The 16,067-nt window shown below is 42.1% G+C and overlaps 1 long non-coding RNA gene across 2 annotated transcripts; it reads right to left on the minus strand.

Moving 5' to 3' along the window:
* Nucleotides 1–3,668: 3,668 nt before the first annotated feature.
* LOC309366175 lies at nt 3,669–15,189 on the minus strand. Of its 2 annotated transcripts, XR_014166547.1 has the most exons (4): nt 14,824–15,189; nt 11,931–12,125; nt 5,720–5,856; nt 3,669–5,572 (listed from the first exon to the last, which is right to left on the minus strand). It is a non-coding gene; the product is annotated as an uncharacterized lncRNA (long non-coding RNA). The 2 variants fall into 2 exon arrangements; XR_014166548.1 differs by having other exon boundaries at nt 3,669–5,856; nt 14,824–15,185.
* Nucleotides 15,190–16,067: the final 878 nt, after the last annotated feature.

Raw genomic sequence — 16,067 nt, forward strand, 5'->3', positions numbered from 1 at the left:
ATACTAGACTTGCCCTGCATAAGTTAAGAGTTGATAATGCAGAGTTGGCTCTAGAGGATGAAAGGATCTGGCATATTTTGCCAAGGCAGGGCTGCTGTCTAATTCTTAAGGTTGAAGGCACTATAAGAAAAGTTTTGCTCCGTGAATCCTGCCCTCTTGCTGGCTAAGGAAGGTTTCTTCACCAAGGATTCCAGCTGGAGCCCATGCAAAGGGGGAAATGGAAAGGCCTTGGAAGGAAAAATAGAATTTAATAAAACCAAAAAGAAAGAAATACAAAGAAAAATGGGTAGATGAACTGATGTATTTTACAAGAAGGAAAACGAAGACTACAAAGGAGGATTCTACTTTACACTAATCTAACAGGAAACAATCTAACAGGAAATATGGGGTTATTTTACAACTAAATCATTTTTAAAAGTATGCCTGTAAAGCATCTTTACAAAATGCTGAAAAGACTGGAGTTTCCTTCACACTGTTTTGCCTTGCACTTGTCCCAGCATCCTTAAGAAAGATGTGATACTCTTAGGTAGATAGGAAGAAATTTTTGGTGTAAAGCAAGGCTGTGAAACCTGTGGCCTTCCATATAGTAGTGGGTCTCAGTTTCCATCAGCCCCAGCTAGCATGGCCCCCGGTCAGGTATAATGGGAGTTAGTCCAACAACACTCAAAGGGCCACAGGTTCCTCAACTCTGTCAATAGTGGTCTAATGTCTTTAATCTCCTTTAGTAAAATAAGCAACAATCAGTGAAAGCTAGTTTGGTGTTACTCTGCTGAGAGAAGGATTTGCTGACAGGGGAATGAGGAAGGAGATGGTTAGTGGCAGTGCCTCATCCCATGTCTATCCTGGTGAACCCCTAAGCCTTCAGGACAAATTTGGTGATGACAGGGAACTGCAAAGCTGAGAATCAATAATAAAGGCCTCTCTCCCTGTTCTACTGGTGGATGCCTTTTGTCAGCAAAGTGACCCCAATCGGGTTCCACTCAATAAGTTGCATTTTTGGCAATGCCAATTTTATACTAAGCTCTTACATAACTGTTGTGCCCTACTCTGGACCAGCCGTCTAAACATGTCTTTTTCCCTAAGGCCCTTAAGCTGTAACTTGGGTGTACGAAGCTTTCAATGAAATAATGACTGCTAAACTTTCCCTTTTTTGTACCAATGTTACTTCTTTTTTAACCCTTTCAATGGCAAATATTAAGAATTAGTATTTTGTCAAATAAAATTTCAGTTCAACAGTTCAGCAAAAATGACTTCATAATTGATTAAATTGAGTGGAATGGAAATATGCAGTCTGTTGAATCCTATTCAGATGTTTATAGGCTGGTTTACGGATTGCTTTACTCATTTATAATAATTAACATTTAAGATAATTGAAGGAAATAGTTGCTGGGCATAAAACAACTGTTTTGATGTGGAATGCTTTGATGAGTAGGGTGGGCTCCCTGCTTCAGAAAATTATTATTCAGCATATGCAGGGCATCTAAAACAGTGGAGGGGTGTGTGGAGCTTGTGTACTTATGGCTGTAACCTCCCTTGTGCAGTTACTTTGCACAGATTTTGAATGCCTGAAAAAGCTTTGTGTCTATTAGGCAGATACTCCTGGAAACTAAACTTGTCTGTATAAGCTAGCACCAGAAAGGCATTTCTAGTCCTTAATTCATACACCACACCAAACCATTGTTTTAACTAATCATAGTTCAGGTGTTAAACAATGATTTGAGCATTAAACACACAATGGTCACACCATGGTTATAAGCTGTTCATTTGCTCTTAATTTTCTATTTGCTTAGCATTATTTTCATTCTACAGAATCTTCTGGAGTTGGAGTAATTGATGAGACTTGGTTTGTGAATTCAGGCATCACACCAAACTACAGCTAGCCCCAAAGAACTGTACTTAAAACATAGTTTTTGATTTATTGTTTGCTTGCCAATTTCAAATGCTAATTTGTCCATTAAGAAATGTAGCTCAGCTTCCTCAGCCATGGTGGGATATGATGCCTGAATTTAATCAAGCTTGCTTTTGTGTACTATAGTCTGAGTCTAAATATTCTAATAAAGCAGGAATGCAAAAAAAAGAAAAGCAGTAGCTCACTTTTTCTGGCTATATCGTAGTGCCAGCTATTCACTAAATTAGAAGTAAGAAATAGGATGTAACACCCCTTCTGCTTCGGTGTCATACCAAGGGCAATTTATTTGTTCCCTGTAGACATTCAGGGAAGATTCTCCCATGTAGTCCTGTTTGCATCTTTATGTGTCTAGTGTAAGCTTGAGATGGTGTATATTTAGTTGGCCTGTTCCAAGCTGTATCTGCATATAGGAAAATGCTCTGCACCTGATGGCGCAACCAATGGATGGTTGGTGGCTGAATTCACGTGTGCACAATCTCATGATTTAAGAATGCTTTGGAGGATAACATCTGTTTTAATGAGATTAAAAGTGTGTGTCTCCTTCCATCATTTGCCTTAAAGTGTTTTGAACTAGTGAAATTTGACTCTTTTAGGTTGGCATTTTGCTTAGCAAAAAATGCAACTGCCTATTCATCAGAACATAAATGGAACTTTATCCCAAAACCTGAGTCCTTCTAGAGCATAGTTCTTGGAGTCCTCAGCATGATACTTTAAACCAGAGTAGCCATAACTGATGTCACTTAATACAGTAGCTCAAGACTCTAGTGGTCACTTTCACCCTACACTATACAACAGCAAAATGAAATTTAACTCGCATATACTCGTTATCACATCTCAAACGTGAGATTAACAAAAGAGATGGGGAAATTCAAGCAGGTGCCAATTCCTGATATATTACACACACGAATATACACACCCACCCCTGATTTTTCGAGTAAGTATAAATACGTGTAAAGAGCAGGGTTTTTAAAAAGTTTTTTCAGATCACTGTTATTTTAACTATGTGCATTAGATTAGAATAGCAGTTCTAGTCTAATCTAGTATGCATTTCACCTCTAACACACATGTGATGCCCTACTTTTGCTGCCTGCTAAAAAGTCTTGTGGAACTCGGAAAAATTGACAAAACCATTTTGTGACATGCCATGCAGCTGTAGGCAGGGCCTCCTGTTTAAAATGGACTTGGAGAAAAATCCTACTAAATGTAAACAAGCCCAGGAGATATCCTAAAGTATTTTTGTTCTGTGAACCGCCTTGAGACCTCCAGGTATAGGGCAGTATATAAATTCAATAAATAATAATAGTAAAGTAGTGCATAGGATCGTAGTCACAGAGTATAAAAACTGGGTGGTTTTGAATGTGTTTTTTCTTCAAATGTATGGTGACTTTTATATTAAGTTTGACTGATACTCTTTGCATTGTAAGCCTTCTGACAGGGCCTTGTTTAGAATAAATAAATAAATGCTGTCTTGCTGTGTCCTAACACAACAAAAATAAGGCCCTATAAATAATATGGTCTGGAAATGGAAGATTAATAATTACTTTATCTGCTTGTTGTGCAATTAATGAAAGACTGCTATTGATAATGATAAAGCAAAGCAGCAAGAGTCATTGTACAAACAGGAAAATGTAAATACCATTCTGCTGCCATTGTAATAAAAAGTACTTCCCCTAGGCCTCAAGGTGATTGTTCCTCTGTATTTACAATGAATGGAATACTATGTTTCTTCCAAGCATGTTTACTTCTGTGAACTGATGGAAATACTGAAATAGTTTCTCAGAAAGTAATTCTGAGATAATTGATTTGCATGAATTTATTTTATGGATTCCTTAACATCTTTTGCAAGTAATTGTAATGAGACAGTTGTGTTGGAGCTACACATTATTTGAACTAAGGGGTTCAGAGCAAGACTTTGAAAAGCGTACTGTTATCCCTAGTCATAATCTGGCTGAGTTTGTTGCATTTTAGCACAAAAGAATAGGAATGTTAGAATAAACACCCTGCCTCAGTTGTGCAGTCAGAGGCACTCTTGATTTGTGCCTGCCATTCCTCATGGGGCACGGAAGCAAGCTTGCCTATCTCCTTAACTAAATTAAGGCCAGACACAATTTTCTAGTTATACAGCGTTCCCCCTGCTCAGATAACTCTGCGGCTTTTCTTTTTTAAAAAAAGAAAACCATCCCGAAACACAGTAGTGATTGAAGAATGTAAATGAGAATATAATAACCAAATAGCAAGTCATGCCTGCATCAGCTGCTGAATTCCTGCCCCAAAAATTTAATGGAAATTGCCCTAATGCCAAAAGGTGACTTTGCATGTTGTTTTCCTTTCCCAATATTCTCCAGCATCAGGTACAGTATATCACTTTTCTACTGATGAAATAATTTCCATTTGATTGTTGAAGAAAAAGAGGGAAATACAACGTATCATTAAAGGCTAGCAATTTGTTTTAATCATTTGCCAGCACAGCTGAAAATAATTACTAATAAATAGGAACAACTGACTCTTAACTTCCCACGCTCTCCAAAATAGTTTGGTTTTCTATTTCTGAGAGCTTGCATCTGGATTTCGGTATCATTTAGATAATGCGCACACAGTATTTCCAAAGGATGGTGGCACTAAAGCCTGCTTTAAACATGCACAGATTCCTGTATCCCCATTGAAGAACATAAATTTGCTCTGCTTCATTTTGAATTCCCTTTCATTTTCTGTCTCCCTTTGAAACAAAAAGTGCCATGCCAGCTCATGTCCTAACTCAAAAGCAGTTGGCCTGTCAGAAGCACGCAGCGAGTGTTTTTGTGAAGAAAGGAATTCCCTTTTCTGCATTTTGTCTCTGGCATTTAATGTTATGACTAGACAGTATGAGGCAACTTTTCACAACTCGTAAATAGAGCAGATTTCAGAAACCATTTTAAGAGGGCGTTTTAATTCAAAGCCCTGTAACTCCACGTTCCCAGATTATCAAACCAAATTCCGATAAGGCTGAGGTTGCTAGTGGTGGGATTTGTTTTCAGCTGGGGAAACCGAGGGCTACCCCCTGCTGAGTAGGCAAATGGCTGTGGCTGGCATGTGGTTTTTCTTAAATAAAAGGGGAGGGTAACTAATGCGTGAGCATCAAGGCATGGAGCCCCTCTCACAAGCGTGATGATTCCAGGAAGACTCATGCTGGAGACATAACTCTTACTACACTGTTTGTCATATGAAGACAGTCTAAGACATCCTCTTGGGGAAGTAAAGTAACAATTGCAACTATAACTGGAAAAATGTAAAGAAGTAATGGCTTCTCTTTTTGCATAGGCTGTTAACGGACTTAATTTATTCTTGGTAATTATCCTTTTTCTTTAACATTGCTGACAATTTAATCAAGCTTAGTTGTTCCCAGGTTTTTCTAATGATACCCTCTTTTGCTGGTTGACGGCTACTTTTCTATTCTTTGGCAGATAACAGCCTTGTGGTGGTCATAAAGGTTCTCTTTTATATTAATTGACATTCTGGAGCATCTTAAGGCTTGCCCTCAGGAAACTATATGTCTAGGCATGCTTGCTTTTCAGGCCTCCTACTTCAGTGCAAACCCTGTGGAAGAGGATATCAGGAAGAGACTGGTGGCCAGGGGGTGGGGTGGAGTCTTCACAATAATCAGTGTTTAATCATATTTCAGAAGAACTGAAAAGAGGAGGAAAAGGAAAGCATAATAACCATGGAAGAAAAAAAGGTACAATAGAAGAACCTGTGATTCATCAATTTCGTACAATAGAAAGTTGCCTATGTAAATTTAATGTTGGCAGCCAAGGATGTAGTGTTGTTACTCACCGGGGTGAATGAGTTTGATTTTCAAGTCATGCCACTTCAAGCAAGGGCTCCCTTTTAGCTCATGTCTTTTATGTTAGAGGAAATGACTCTTAACATCAAGGGCTATGGAAAGTCATTCTCAATTTTCATCTATGGTTCTAAAAAAGATCATAGTAATTATAAATCACCGAGAAGGGTTTGCTCAGCTACTATGATTCTTTATCACTTTTCTTTCTATCACCTGGTGCCACCCAGTATGAAAAGGGATGGAACTAAGAATTCCAAGTGAATCTGGAGGACATGTATGTTTCACTTGTCAGTAAAATGTGGAAAAGTACTGAAAGCTTTTATCAGAATCGGATCCCTTAAATTTGGTCCCCCATTTTCCAAGACTGGTTCAAACATGCATGTATAACACTTGGATTCTCTGTTCTGCAGGCGGGTTCATAACATGTGCTGAAGATATGATAAGTGCAACTTGGAGCTCCTTATGCAAATAGACCTCCATAGATACAACACTGGACACAGCTTTCACATCCCTCACTCTGCTTTCAAAGCTGTGCTTTCAACTGAACAGTCAGTTCACATGTTCAGCTGTCAGTAGTAATGGGTTGGATCCAGACATACCCTTCCAGGAAGCACTTCTTCCGTTTTCCTGCTGCAGGAAGGGGATGGGTGGAGGATTTGAGTCAATTGCCTCCCCTGTTGCCATCGCCCACACCACCTCCCGCGCTGTTCCAGTGGGTCACACTCCAGATCAGCTTTTCATGGAGTCTTTAGGTAGAGGAGGAAGTGGCAGAAATTGCTACTCCTCTCTTCTGCCTATAGAATCATCTCATGGGGAAAACTCTGCTCTCAAACCCTTCCATCACCTCCAACCTTGCCACATTCAATGATGTGGTCTGACGGGAATCTTACAAGCCACCCTGTGATCAGGAAATGTAAAAGGTACCTTAGGCTGCAGTTTCTGGGGAGTAAGCATCCTTAATGCAACTGGACTTACATCTGAATAGACATGCATAGAATCACATTGAAAGCCTGCAATCCTAAAGACATTTTTTGGGGGGTAAACCCCATGGAAACCACTGGATTATAATCAGGGCTTTTTTTTCAGCTGGAACTCACATGAACTCACTTCCAGCACCTCCCAGGTGGGCGTCATTGCCATTCTAAGAGAATGGAGGAGGTGTTCATAGTGAGTTCCGGCAGCTCCATTTCTTGAAAAATAGCACCAGTTGTACTTCTGAATGAACATGCATAAATCAAGTGATGTGCATGTCATGTGAATGAGGCCTGTCTATTCCAATTTCTTTCCTGCAGTTTGTCTTCATATTCTGTATGAAAAAGTGGGCTATGTTGTTTCTGGTTCACTTCTGTAGGCTGTTGGAAGGGTGTGTCTTTTCTGGGTCATTTTGTCACTAACACACACAAAAGTTTTTTAAAAAATAAAAAATTAATTTTGAAAAGGTACTCAGTGAAGTAATTCTTGTTCCTCCTAAAGGCAGAGTAAAATGCTTAAGCAACCTTAGTATTAGACAGTATGTGTAGTTCCACCTACACTGACATGAAAGCTTTATAAACACCTAACCCTAAATGGCAGGCAGCAACTCTGAATGAAGCACATAGATCTTGTGCAACTTTCTGGGGTCCCCTCCCCCTCTCCCAAAAGAACAATGCACCATTAAGGGTGTGTTTCTGTGCCTTTGGGTAGAGTGGTTTCCCAAATCAAGCTTGAGAAGTGTATGTTCTATGCAAATTAGATCACCCATAGGGAGTTAAATGCTCCATGGTGGTTTATAGCACAACACTTTTATTTGTTTAATTTTGAAATTACCGGTATATATATATGGACATAAGAAGAACCTTTTGGAGCAGGCCAATAGCCCATTTAGCCCAGCATCCTGTTCTCACAGTGGTCAAGCGGATGGAATTGTTATGAATTTGATTAAAGTGAATGGGATTAAAAAGTGATTGATTTTTTAAAACAAAAGTGTTGAATTTGGGTTGGATTGTGGCCAAACTGTAAAGGGTGGGGGGTCAGGGTGGTAAGGATCAACTACAACACATTTCTTCTAAAGAAGTGATTACAGAACAGAGACTTCCATTTGTTCCTTGACTTACCAGTATATGCAGTTGGAACAGGAATCATCTCTGGCATTAAGTGTTTGTGTGAAAACGGGGTGGAGTGTGAGGGGAAATGAATCATAATCACGACTAAGAGAAACTCTATTACTGTACTTAATTACAATCTTTCAAATGAGTAGTGACCCTTCACCTGCAGATGCTGAAAGAACTTCACTTTTAATGAGTAGGATGTTACACCTTGTGGCAGATACGCAAGGGCGCCCTGAAACCTGGTGTGAGAGTTAGTCAACAGCTATTGCTACTATTCATATTCAGGATTTTTTGTAGCTTGGTTGCCGTACAGAGAGCTAGAAGTGACATGGTCCCTTCCCAGAGGTAATTCCAATCAGTGTTAAGTGGGCAACAAAATGGGAGACAAGGGAGCTTGAGAAATTAGTAGTAGGGATGGGGTAAATTACAGTGAAGTGGGAGAAATGATAAGGGTGTACTGCCCTCACTGTGAAAGGCAATATGTTTCTGATATCAGTTGCAAGAAACTACAGGAGGGGGGAGTGCTGCTGCTGCTCTCAGCTTCTGCTTGTGGGCTTCCTGGTACATGTGGCTAGCCATGGTGAGAACAGAGTGCTGGAACTAGATGGCCCTTGGGCCTGATCCAGCAGGCTCTTCTGGTGTTCTTATGAAAGGATTTCATGAGCAGCAGTGGTTCCAGGCATGTGCGGCAGAGAGACAGGAGTGGAAGGACATGATGTCACAAAGAGGCCAGTGACGGATGAGTTTTTTGTTGTTGTTTAGTCGTTTAGTCGTGTCCGACTCTTCGTGACCCCATGGACCAGAACACACCAGGCACTCCTGTCTTCCACTGCCTTCTGCAGTTTGGTCAAACTCATGTTGGTAGCTTTGAGAACACTGTCCAACCATCTCGTCCTCTGTCGTCCCCTTCTCCTTGTGCCCTCAATCTTTCCCAACATCAGGGTCTTTTCCAGGGAGTCTTCTCTTCTCATGAGGTGGCCAAAGTATTGGAGCCTCAGCTTCAGAACCTGTCCTTCCAGTGAATATTCAGGGCTGATTTCCTTAAGAATGGATAGGTTTGATCTTCTTGCAGTCCATGGGACTCTCAAGAGTCTCCTACAGCACCATAATTCAAAAGCATCAATTCTTCAGCGATCAGCCATCTTTATGGTCCAGCTCTCACTTCCATACATCACATACATCACTACTGGGAAAACCATAGCTTTAACTATACAGACCTTTGTTGGCAAGGTGATGTCTCTGCTGAGTTTGTAGATGCCAGTAAAGGGAGCAGGTGATGGGACTGTAGGGAGGATGAGTTAATAGTTCTGGATATTTTTGGAAGCAATTCTCAGCTTCTTAGGAGGGCAGCTGAGGGCTGTTGGATATTGCTGATCCTCCTGTGACAATGGTAGAAGAAAAAGTGCTGGGTATGTGAGTGGCAGATCGGAAAAGAAGTTGGATCCAGATAATTAAAATATGGTCTTGTGCCGTTGGCATGCCCCTGACAAGGGAGGAAAAACAATGCCAGTGCTGGAACTCATGTAGTTATTTTCCCTTCCATTAAAACCAATTGGAGTAAAAATATAAAACAGAAAAACTGGGAAAGGGGAGGAGGAAACTGCTGGAAAGTACTAGTTAATCCTGATGTTCCATGTGTGTGCGTGACTGCCTGATTGCCTGAATTAAAAGAAAAAAAGTGTGCGATGGTTGACTCACTGTCTAATCAAGAGAGACATACGTGCATTGTTTGCACAGTGTGGGAAATATAGATTGTTAGAGTATTAAACCCTCATGATTGAGCTCTCCCGCCTCTACCCCTCTCACAGTGAATTGACTACAACATTAAGTAAGTTTAAATACTTCACTTAACAGTAATCACAGGTCTCACTCATGCATCGTTCAGCGCTACAGCAAAAACAACACAGGTAAAGTATTCTCTGTTACAAAATACAGAAGTTATTCTTAGACACACAGTCTGGAGCCCCAGCCTCAAACTTCTAGGTATGACTGCAGAATCTGCCACAGAAAGCACCAACACCTTCTGCCCTGTCCAGAATGAGGCCAGTAGGGCCTAGTAAGCAGTTCCTCCACTAGCAGCGGAGCCAACTTGAATAAAATATTGGCAGGGCAGGTAAGCCCTACCTCACATAATTGATCACAAGATGCAACACACACCCAACATTTGAATGGCAATACCCATAATCTTTGGGGGGGGGCTGGCACCCTCAAATATTTTATTGGGGGCCAAAGAGACCTCAACCCCTAGGAATTGGCTCCTGTGTCTGCTAGAGACACATTGGATAGCTCTGCCCATTTATTGATTTTTATGTTTAGATTAAAGGGATGTGGGTGGAGCTGTGGTCTAAACCACCGAGCCTAGGGCTTGCTGATCAGAAGGTCAGCGGTTCAAATCCCCATGACGGGGTGAGTTCCCGTTGCTCTGTCCCAGCTCCTGCCAACCTAGCAGTTCGAAAGCATGTCAAAGTGCAAGTAGATAAATAGGAACCACTCCGGTGGGAAGGTAAATGGCATTTCCATGCGCTGCTCTGGTTCGTCAGAAGTGGCTTTGTCATGCTGGCCACATGATCTGGAAAAACTTCTGCTGACAAACGCCAACTCCCTCGGCCAGTAAAGCGAGATGAGCGCTGCAACCCCAGAGTTGTCCACGACTGGACTTAACAGTCAGGGGTCCCTTTACCTTTATGTTTAGATTAATGGCATTTCCATCCTGTTAGCTATTCCATGTTTACCTGTGCTCAGAGGCATATAGTTCAGCTGTGAGGGACCTTTGATGTTCTGGAGGTTGCTGAACTACCACTCTCACCATCCCTGGCTTTTGGCCATGCTTGGACTAAGGGGAATTGCACTTCTTCAACATCTTGGGGTGGGCGGGCAAATAGTCTCTCCCCACCCCCAGCATATGTGACACTATGCATATTTACACAGAAGGACTGGGTGCAATGGGACTTCCTCCTTCTTCCCCAGTGTTTGTGTATAGCATTGCAGTTTTTCCTGCTTTTCTGGAATGCCAATTCCACCTCCTTGTTGGTTGTTGTGCAGTCCCCTTCCACTAGGCACTCTGTTTCTCCCACCATCACCCCCTTCCCCAGCACCTCTTTTTACCTTCCCAATCTTTCCCCTCCCGATTTATATTCCTTCTCATTTTTATTAAATGTATGCATATACTCTAAGTGTTTGTGTTGTAGATTAGTTATTAGAAAACAAAAATGGGAAGAGACAATGGGAAGACAAAATGGTGTCAGCAAAGAAAAAGAAGAGAATGAGGAATGAGGGTGATTCTTAACTAATAGGCTTTACAGCCGAAGCCCAGAAGTGTTTTGGGTGTGGTGTGATGGCCATCAGACTGTCACCACTGAATTACACTGCACCAATCTAGGACAAGGAGCAATAAGATGGGTCAAACATATGCCACAGGGAGATGGAGAAGCCCAAGAGGGAGTGTGATGTTAAGGCCACGTTTAAGGATTAGCAGGACTGATGCTGATTCTGTCTTGTTCCAAAGAGTTGAAAATTATGTTGGCGTGTATCCTTTGATCTGTCACCATAATTTTGGGGTGCAGGTGACTAAATTGTATCTTTGACTTGACTTCACTGTCAAGAGCCCTTGCTTTCTAATACAAGGCCAACAGAGAAATCAGATTATTTGGACCCTGAATATAACATAAGCCAATTGTGTGGGTTAAAAGATTTAAAACAATCACTGTTAAATCTGACACATTTCACTCCAAGCTCTTTATTTTGGTTCTCGGTTAAGAGGTGATTGAACTATTTGGAGAAGAGCCAGACTATGGAATCTCCAGGCCAGACTCTGGCACTGTCGACAAGGAGTCAAAAAGTATTGTGTTGTAAGAACTGCATAGCATTTGGAGACACTCCTTGGGCAAATCAAGAACTTTGTATTAAAATACAAAACTCTCTGGAAAAATCCGGGGGGGACCAAGCTTATCTGTGTTGTGTGACCCATCTTGTTATGGTTGGTTTGTTCTTATTCTACACTCAGCATGGATGTAACCAAATCCAACAAGTTCCAAAGCTGCTTCCATAAAGCACCACTGCAACAAAAACCTTCACATTTCTTGTATTCTGAGCTTACTAACACCTCTAAATGACTTACGAAAATAGCAGGAGCAATCAATTCATGAAGGAAGGTGGTGGACTCTCCTTCATGGGAGGTTCTTAAGCCATCTCTCATGAATGCTTTAACTGAGGTTCCTGCATTGCAGGGGGTTGGGACTAGATGATACCTGGGGTCTCTTCCAGCTGTATAATTTTATGATTCTGCAGTTTTATGGAGCTCCTCCAGAGGTGCCTGTAAGACAAGTTAAGCTAAGTTAAGCTTAGATAAGTAGTACTACTGTCTTGAGCACAAGAAGAAGCCACCTGTGGCTGATCAATGACAACATTTTGAATTGATTGACATCCCTAGTATGACTTGTTCCATCTCAGGACAGGTAAGCTTTCTAGGTGTAGGTTTTGTGTACAACATCAATGTGCACAAAGTAAAAGGGATGCGCAGAAGGTCATGTGGTGACGGACTTGTTAAATTATTGTTGTGCAAGGCCTGAATGCCAAAGTGTGGCTGAAGGCACGAGTCAGAACACACCCTACATATAAAGTTAATAATATATAGTGGCCTTCCTCTCGAACGTCTAATTGCAGAAATTTGGCTAAACCTGTCGGAAGGGCGTGTTAATTAAGAGGCAGAACCTGATAGACAGCTCTATTTTAAGGGACTGACAAGTACTCATCCTTCCTTTTGAGCAGCTGCTGAGCCCATTTGGCCCCAACACTTAATTCATGTGAGGAAACTGTTGACTGCAACAACCAGTTTTACTTTGCTTTTACCAGAGGCTAATTAAAGTTTTAAGAGAAAAAAAAACATATACAGCTTGGGAGGCCTCACTGTCATGTCACAAAGGCTGAACACACTGACAACTAATCTGTCATGTGGTCAGGTTTTCTGCCATGTGGTTACTTGCTTTCTTGTATTAGTACAAACATAAGAGTGCGGGTGGGTGTTTTTCCTGCCACACATTCTTATATGTGGTAAAAGTCCGTGGTCTTATCAAGTGTCAAGGCTTTCTCACATTTACCTACCTGGTAGATTGGTAATCTGCCTGAGTACTTAATGGAAGGACAAACCAGACAAGCAGTTGTTAGTTTGGTTAAAAGTGGAGGGCGAGGTGATTCTTCTTTAACACTAAAACAGGCTTGGGAAACCTCTGGCCTACCCAGTGCTGTTGGACTACAACTCCCATCATCCCCATCAAGCATGACCAGTTGTTTGGGGTGATGGAAGTTGTAGTCCAACAACAGCTGGAGGACCATGGGTATTGGAGTTAAGCCCAACCCCTTTAGTCTACTGCCTTAAGATATTCATCTCAAGCCCATCCATTATACTAGAAGTAGACCAGTAGAATGGGAGTGAAAATATTCTTTAAGAGGCAGAGACAGTTAAGGCATGAAGCAGGTTTTGGTCTTTCTGTTAGTCAACTTTAACCGCTATACCTGTGCTGTATAGCCCAATGGATGAGAGTGTGCTTGGTAAACATCTCTGTCTCCGGTTTGGATACCTTTCCTTAAGGAAAGGTTACAGGTTTTTTGTTTCATTTCTAAGGAATGATTTGTCCCTCCTTGCTTCATCATGGTTTGTAAAAATCCTGTTTTTTTTGTGGCTCAAAAGGTAAAAATATTTGCCATAGTCCTATCTCTGGTGTTGGTTCTGTATGCATGTATTCTCCATCATAGGGGTGAGTGGAGTATGCATATATACCCCATTCAAATATATGGTTAATCCCGGTTTTAAGGTATAAAGTAGGGAGACTGTGTGGTAAATTACTTCAAACACTTGGGGTACAGGCCCACTGTACAAATGCCCATTAAAACTTGCATGTGCTAGTTTATATTTATAGATGCACATTTAGGTTGACTGTCATAGGGCAAAACGTACTCTGTCAGGACTTATTCTGAGATATGGCGACCAACAAGATTTTCTGGTTTGAGTGCACTGTGTCATACCATCTAACATTTTCCAATGCCATGTGCCTTCCAAGATGTGCTCCTGGGCAAGTAACATGACCTGGGCATCGTTTTGCCCCCCCCCACTTTTTTCGGGGTGTGAGAGTGCTGCACCTATAATGGCTATCTAGATTTCACCTGAAAATACAGAATGTCCCATTTTTTCTGGGGCTGTGTGTTGAGTGGACCCTCTACCCCCACCCCACATAACCTATTCAGAAGATCTTATATATATATTAAAACTACCAGTAGCTGAACCCCTTCTCGCCAATCCCTCCAGACCTCACCAGCTCCCTGCCACTCCCCTTAGACTTTGCCAAGCACCTTACAGCTGACCCAAACTCCCACCCTGCCCCTCTCTACACATAGTACCTGTCTCACACAGAGGTGGGCAGCAGCAGTGGCAGCAGAGCAGGCTGGTTGCTGGAGAACTGCCTGGGCATGTCCTGACTGTTTCTCTGCAGCTTGCCTTGGCCTCTGGGCAAATTAAGGCACATACACAACATACATTTAAAGCATACATCCCCACCCTCCAAAAAAAGAATCCTAGGTGAACTGTAGTTCACCTCTCACAGAGCTTATCAAGCTGCAGTGGCCTAGAGTTTTTGAGAAGGATAGGGTTCAAATGTGTGTACACAGCCTAGGGTGTGTGATAGCTAAAGTCTCACATGCATCTCACTTTGTAGCACTCCCAATTGCCCTAATTTTTTTTAAAAAAGATAAAGGAAGTTAAAAAGAGGGAGAAGGCAATCTGAGGCCTGGCACAAAAGGCCTGGGTCTTAGGCCTTGTGGGCCTAACATCCCAACAATGCCCTGGGTGTAAAATGAACGTTTGCTTCTTAAAAACTGTAATTGCAAAGCACACATGTGCAAAGCGTGCACATTTTGTAATTTGTCATGAACTGGCAAGATGACAGAGGGGAGGAAGAGGATCCCTGCGAGGGGTGTAGCAGACTGGGCAAGCAGGGAATGGGGAAGGAAGTACTCACAGGGTGACTGAGGATGATGAGGGGATGGAGGTCAGTGCGCACAAACCAGAGCAGCAGCACCTATCACCAGAGCCAGAGGGGGCCCAGTCCCCACAAACACAGTGGGCCCTGAGGTATGAGGAGCCGTGGGAGTGGTGCTCTAGGAGGTTGAGGCAAGCAAGGACCCACAGCCCAGCTCCCTACTTCTGGGAGGAGGGGTGTGATTCCTCTGCTGGAGCAGGTCTGGAACAGGTGAGGGTCACCTGCCTCGTCAAACTCAGCTGCTGCAATCAGCAAAGTACAAAAGGGGAGCAGAGCTGAGGGGCTGTGTCTGCTGTCCATGTTGATGAACCTTGGCTTGGGTGTTCTTGGACCCCTACAGGGCTGTGCTTTGGAACTGACTCTATCCTGACTGCTGGACTTTGGAATTGGCTTGACCCTGAAGTGTGTTTCCTGACTGTTGGACTTTGCTTGTGTGGATTGACCCTTGGACTTTGAACCTTGGGCTTGGTATACTGACTTGCTGCCAGGTAGGCCAGGGGTTCTGGATATAATTGCACCAAAAAAAAGGAAAATAAAGGAAAAAAAGATAAAGACACCCCTAAAACAATAACTTTGCACCATAAACCCCAATGGACTTTCCTTCTTAACAGCAACCAATATATGTATAAAGTTTAATTTCCATTGTTACCAAATTGTGCGTTGGAAGAGAAAGAGGTGAGCCCATTCAATTAGTCAGGAGAGACATAATGGAAGAAACGAGGAAGCATGTTAAAACAAAACAAAACAAAACACCAGGGCCTACTAAATACTGGCAAGGTCACCATGGTAGGAGTAATTTGTGTTTGTGTGGGTGTACAGGGAATCAACTGACAGTTAATGCAGTAACACTCACTGTGTGTCACTGCAATAACACCTGGAGCAGAAGTGAACACAGCACCTATCTGTTTAAGAGCTCCACTCTGTTTATATTATCCTCTCCCTCACACATAGAAGTGAAGTGAGCAAGTGAGGCTGGGAGAAGAAAACAAATGGTGCTAAATGGGTGCAATCTCCATGTGTAATATTTCTACTCCTGAGTCCTACTTCAGGGTCAAACTTGCAAGATAAACTAATGGAAGATAAATGACTGGAGTTGTTGCGCCACTTGTATTAATACATCAGTTTGTAAAAGGCCAGGAAACAAAGAATTGAAGTGAGTGGGGAAAGGCAACTTTGAAGCCACCTACTTGAGATCACTTCACTTGGATTAGATGGCTCTTAGA

This window comes from Podarcis melisellensis (assembly GCF_964234715.1).
Source record: "Podarcis melisellensis genome assembly, chromosome: 3".
NCBI classification, from domain to species: Eukaryota; Metazoa; Chordata; class Lepidosauria; order Squamata; family Lacertidae; genus Podarcis; species Podarcis melisellensis.